Here is a 6,000-nt window from a genome sequence, read left to right as displayed (position 1 = left end):
CTCTTTGATACTTATTGAAGTTTTTCTTTTCTTTTTGTCATTTACTTACTCATCATTGACTAGTTTTTAGATTCATGTTTCATATGTTTTAAACTTGAACATTTAATTGCATTTAATAAGATGTAGGATTCCATAAATTTTTTAAATTGTTTGTTTTTCTAAACATCATTTGAACAATCAATTTTGTTTTACCTCTATTTCATTATCTTAGATGCTAATATGTCTCAAGAGTCTCTAAGTGATAAATGACAAATGCGTATAAATCAACATTGCACTTAATGAACATCAAATATGTTGAAATTTGGAAGTGCTTCTACTACTAAATAATTAAACTAATCCAAATCATCATCACACCAACGAGAGAATCATCACACCAATGAGAAGAACCAACAATACATCTCTTGCTTTCTATGTCAAATAAAAGACAATAGACAAAATATCATATTTTTTTTCTTTGTAACTATTGCCTGCAATCATTAATTCTTAGGTCTTGGGTCCTCTTATCATTCAATTCATATAAAATACCAAATTTGTCTCCATACTTATTGTACATGACATTACTTGCATTAAAGAAGAGAGATTCCTATTAATCCATTTTCACTCCCTTCAAATTTCTTTAAAAGAATACCCTACAAAAACTAGGTAAATTTGTTATTTTTTATTATTTAAAATTATTTTCTCATTAATAATATTTTAAGATTTTTACATGTAAATAAATGAATCTTCTACTTTAAAAATTATATTAAATGCTTTTCTATTTTTTAATTTAAATTACAATCATCAAATAATATATCATCTACAATAGGAAAATCTAATCTACATAACAAAAATCTATATTCTTTATAATTTTGTAAAACTGCAATAACTACACAATAATAATCTCAAATTTACTTTCTCCAATTTTTTTTAAGATGCTAAAAAATAGAATACATTACAAAAATCGAAATTCTCTATAATTTTATAAAACTGCAATAACTACACAATAATAATCTCAAATTTATTTTTCATTTTTTAATTTTAAGATGCTAAAATTAAAAAAAAATTCTACAACCAGCCAATACAGAAATATTATCAGCAGACTGTCTTTACAAAACAATAACTTACAGTAAAATCAGCACATCATCTAAATTTATTCGCCCATTTACAATCATGATAAATGGAAAAAAACCAGAAAATCAATCCTCGTACAGTTACGGACATAAAAAACAGAAGACATTAAAGTAATTTTGCGTTCGTCGCGGAGTTTCGAACCTACGGTCGCTGCTTCGCTTTTGGCCCTTCTGAGCGCCTATTCCAATCGAAAAGCAGTTTCCTTCCAACGGCTATCCTCGAGAAGGTATTTACCACATTTTTTGGATGCAAAATTGATGAGCAAAATGACTGTTAATCAAGTAAACGACGACAATTAATCAGACCAAACCCTGTTCAAGTCGAGCACTTCTAGTTAGAATCTAGATTTTGTATAGGTTATGAAATTGGCGAGTTATTGCTACAATTAATAGAATTGATCAAAATGCCAGTGGCCAAGTGTCGGACTGTTCAGAACTCCGAATTTTGTGAAAACGTATTATAATTTTGTCTCATTGAAATTGGATATATTATGATAAATTCTTAGATATGCTAAGTACGTCTCTCGCGTAGAACGTAAAATTACTTAAATCTTATAATAATTCTCCAAAGACTTATGGTTTAATTGTAGTAGTGTATAAGATAGATTCTTCAAGTCAAATCCCGAGCTTAATGTTGTCCAAAGACTGCCTGGTAATATATCGCTTAGATGGCATAGTGCGCGAGTGAGGAGCAGGAGGACAATGATACGGAAGCAGCAAACCTGAGGCAAGTCTCTCGCTTAGAACATAAAATTACTTAAATCTTAATATAATTCTCCAAAGACTTATGGTTTAATTGTAGTAATATCCGATAGATTCTTCTAGTCAAATTCCGAGCTTTATGTTGCCCGAAGACTGTCTAGGATAATAGATCGCTTAGATGGCAGAGTGCGCTAGTGAGGAGCAGGAGGACAATGATACAGAAGCAGCAAACCTGAGGCAAAAGTTACCTGGCAGCAGGTCAGCTTGTGGAAAAGTGCATCCAACTTCAGAGGGAGAAGGAAACATGTGTAGGATCCTTAAGGATCGGGCGGCCAGTTACACTCTTTCGCAGAACTCTAAATACTCTCTTTGGTGTGGGTTTCTGAGCCAATTTCAAACCCCTGCCCCTGTCTGTGATCTTGCCTGTCGGTTGTTTTGGCAGGTCTTTTGAATTACAAGGACCGTGAAAATGCCACAAATCCTGTCCATAATTCTAATTGATCGATACCAGATATCTTATCTCTCTCTGGTACCGGTGAACTCTGAGGTTTGCCAGGTATTGGCGGCTTCAGAAAGTATGCCGTACCTGATTCCTCCCCTTAATGTTCCTGCTGGTGAAGCTTGGGTATGGGTTGATACTGTTTCCTGTTTTTAGTGGATGCCCCCCTTATTGCCTCTGATTTGGTTCTCGAGCTCTTTCTTGAAGAGAATTGTACTCAATTGTCAATAGAAGATATTGGAAGGAGATCTCTGAATGCAGATTTATGGGAAAGAGGCATTCTTTTGATGATTTTTCAATGGATTAATTCGGTTTGGCACAATGTTGCTGTTCCTTAACTTTGTTTTTCAAAGAGGCTTCGTTTGTGTGCTGTTGCAATCTGCTGAAGACAAGGAATTTGTTTGGAACAGTGGTACATGGTTCTTTGGAGGGCGTGGATTTTTCATTTGCTAATAGAATCCTTTTTTGGATCCCGCAATGACACCTGCCACATGAGTTACATTTTGAATCAAATTATATAATCTCCCGCTAGTGATGAGATCATCGACTCTTATTCAATGACTGGCAGAAAAGTGGGAGAGTCCGTCAGAATTGCTGAGAGGTCACTCAGTTCTCAGCACAGATTTGTGAGTGTGTGTGTTATTATGGATTTCTCTAAACGCATTTATCACTCTTCATCAACTTTGAAGGATTGCCTTTCTGTTACTTCTGGTCTAACCTATAAGGCACAAATTGGTGGATTGCCTTACCAAGACAAAAATGGGCTTGTGCACTCTTTGCTTGCAAAAATGGATCCCTAAAGATGGCAATCCATGTCTGATTGTGTCAGGAATAGCCAAGTGCCTCGCCTTGCTGTTTGCCTCTCTTCAAACAATTCTAAGGAAAGGTAGGAATTCCTCTACGAACGAGTGTCCTGATTAGGTTATGGCCCCTTTTACAGATTCACATCGTCTGTTTATTTCAGCTCTTTCTTAGAATGGGTGAGGACCCCCAATAGATTCCCTCAATTCAATTTGAAAAAAAAAACAGAAGAAAAGGTTGTCTGGGATAATAATACTCTCCCAAGATTGCACTAACTTAGCCGTAGGTAGTTGTAATTATATAGCAGGGAATCACTAAAGACACAAAATTGTGAACGAATAAAATAAAAATACTTCAGGAAGAGTAAATGCAAAAAATAAAAATTCAGAAAGCTCTTCAATGAATAGTTTTGAAGTGCTGTGAGGCAAAAACTCCTTGGTGGGTTGTGCTTGAATTGGAATGTTACTTGCACGGCTGATCCCCTACGAAGACTTTGCTTACCATGTGCAAGGTTAGGTGCTTAAAATTGATATCAAAGATAATTCACTTTGCTAATTTCAATTTCAGTGCGTCACCCTTGTGAACATCAAATTCATTAAAGGCGGGTTCTTGGGAATGGTTACTCATGAAGAGATGATGGGTTCATGTGAACTCTCCATAAAGAAAACTGTATACACAAATACTTAAACAATAGAATTTATCTTGAATTCACATCTACAAGAACGAGATAGGATTCATTTGTAACTTCTTTGCTCAACTTTAATGCTATACTCTTTGCGTCTACCAAACAATTACAGTTTACCCTCTTTAATAAAGGAACCTACTTGCCTTCCATAAATAGTGATAAATAACGGATGCTAGTACAATGTTTTCCATGAGTCTACTTACTTCTTGCACTTGATAAAATGCTTTATTACACCCTAGTCCCAAAGTTAGATAGCAGTGTGCGTGCCATAGATATTATTTCTGCACATTCATCTCTTTTATCAGATTACTAAGTACAACTTCTAATGGTACTATGATTACAACAACCACTACTGCTTATTATGTGCTCCTATATCATAATCGCATGCAATTTTTCACTCTTTGTGTGTTTTTGTGAATTAAATCAGTTTTACATAATTGCCAGACCCGGGAAGACCAATTCGTACTATACCACCAAATCTTGGCTAGAGAATCAGCAATTAAAAATAATAATATAGATTATAGTTTGAAAATAAGTATTATAGCCTAGAGTTCAAAAACAATTTCTTTGTTTTATACTGCAAGAATTCGGCTCCAACAAAATTTAAGTGCAATAAAATGTATGCTAACACGTGTACTAAATACTTTGTTATTCAATCAAGCACTTCCACATGAAGCAGAGCATTAGTCAAAATGGAAATTGGAATTTCACTCTTGCCTACAGGTAAACGTTGATTTTTGTAGTTTCTCATTTGATTCCTATGGTGAATATTGGTGACAAATGGAATTTCACCCTGCCTGCTGTAATAACCACCCTCAATTTTTTAAAGCATCAACATAAACATACCAACAATGATATTCAGCTGGCATAAGATGCTGATATAAGTTTTACAGTGGTGACACAAAATCTTGTTAATAACAGTGGCACATGCAACTTCAAAATTAACGTCAACTAGCATTAATAAACACCAAACTGAGAAAAACTGTAAAATACGTTGTTGAAGAGATGAAAATGTGCTGATATGGGCCTGGAAGTGAATGTTTTTGCTGATAAGAATTTTCTGAGGAGGTCTGTTACTTATTTCAATGCTAGACATGCACCGCCCAGCCCAGTAAACGTTCATAGACCACATCAATGTGATCAAAGCAAGAAATAACAGCTGGAAACACTCTTACGTGCACACCAAATACATCACCACTCCAATAATGAGGTTGCAGGTCTGAAAAAACTCCTGAAAACACCTCAGATTTGGCCCAGGATTGCAGGGGATGCCCTTAGATAGGCTTGGTGTCACTTTCCATCATGAAAGTCCCCCCAAAAAGACTAGCACTTTGGTCATAAACCCTCACGCCAGCCACAGATATTCATAAAAACATTGCACAGCCCCCTCACAGCAGCAATCTATTGCTCCTAATTTGTACGGCCTGATGAAGCTGACGCAGAGAGTTTAGTGTCCAATACACCAATACTGAAGCTTAAACTTCAGTTTGAAACCTCATAAGCGACCCAACAATAAGAAATATAATTTCTATGTGATGCATGGCTGGCCTGGAAGGATGGTACGGCCTGCAAAACTTTTGTTCAATCACCACAAACACCACACTCCAATGGAGTCTCAGAAAAAACTGAAAACAACTCACCAAATGGTGCAAATCTAAAACACATCAAAGATACTCATGTGGAAACCCCAAATTGGAAACTTCTACACACTAGTGATTCCTGAATGAAATCACACCCACTAGCTAGGGATAATCTTTCGAATCCATTAATAGGATATCAAATGAAGGTTCTCATCCTCAAAAGATTTTTGGAAGAACTTGCAGGTTCAATCCGACAGCATTTCAATATGAAAATCTTCAGCTTATGAGCAAATGAGTCCCCTCAATCTCGTTTAATAGCTTTGGAGGGAAAAAAACAATTTGAAATAATATAAAATTACTCATTTTCCCATGCAAAGGCTTTTCTTGAAATATTAAAGTGACTTTCATGTGCAAGTCCCCTCATTTTTCCCTAGGCATCCGCTTTTGAGGGGAGATAAAGCAACTTAAGAAAATATAACACTTCAGTAAATTATTTAACATTAAACATTAAAAACCTAAGTGCATATTTTAAATACTCCACCTGAGTTGTGGAATGCACTGCCAAGGCATCGGAATCCAATTTTGATCCTACCATGATACAACTGAAGCAGTAGGATGATGATA

General features: G+C 35.5%; 1 protein-coding gene across 5 annotated transcripts in view; it reads left to right on the top strand.

Annotated features, from left to right (window-relative positions):
- The first annotated feature begins 1,087 nt into the window (after positions 1-1,087).
- LOC131076271 (protein N-terminal asparagine amidohydrolase) overlaps positions 1,088-6,000 on the top strand; it is a 249,113-nt gene continuing 244,200 nt past the window's right edge. The window contains exon 1 of one of the 5 annotated variants that reach the window (XM_058013379.2): positions 1,088-1,336. The gene's annotated coding sequence lies outside the window, so the exon portion shown is untranslated. Of the gene's footprint in view, positions 1,337-1,708; positions 1,837-6,000 lie in introns of those variants that run through there. The other 4 variants (XM_058013375.2, XM_059219960.1, XM_058013376.2 and 1 more) reach the window with 4 other exon arrangements.

This window comes from Cryptomeria japonica, chromosome 4 (genome assembly GCF_030272615.1).
Source record: "Cryptomeria japonica chromosome 4, Sugi_1.0, whole genome shotgun sequence".
Taxonomy (NCBI): domain Eukaryota; kingdom Viridiplantae; phylum Streptophyta; class Pinopsida; order Cupressales; family Cupressaceae; genus Cryptomeria; species Cryptomeria japonica.
Note: the sequence above shows the minus strand (reverse complement) of the source record. Positions and strands in the feature narration are given on the sequence as shown.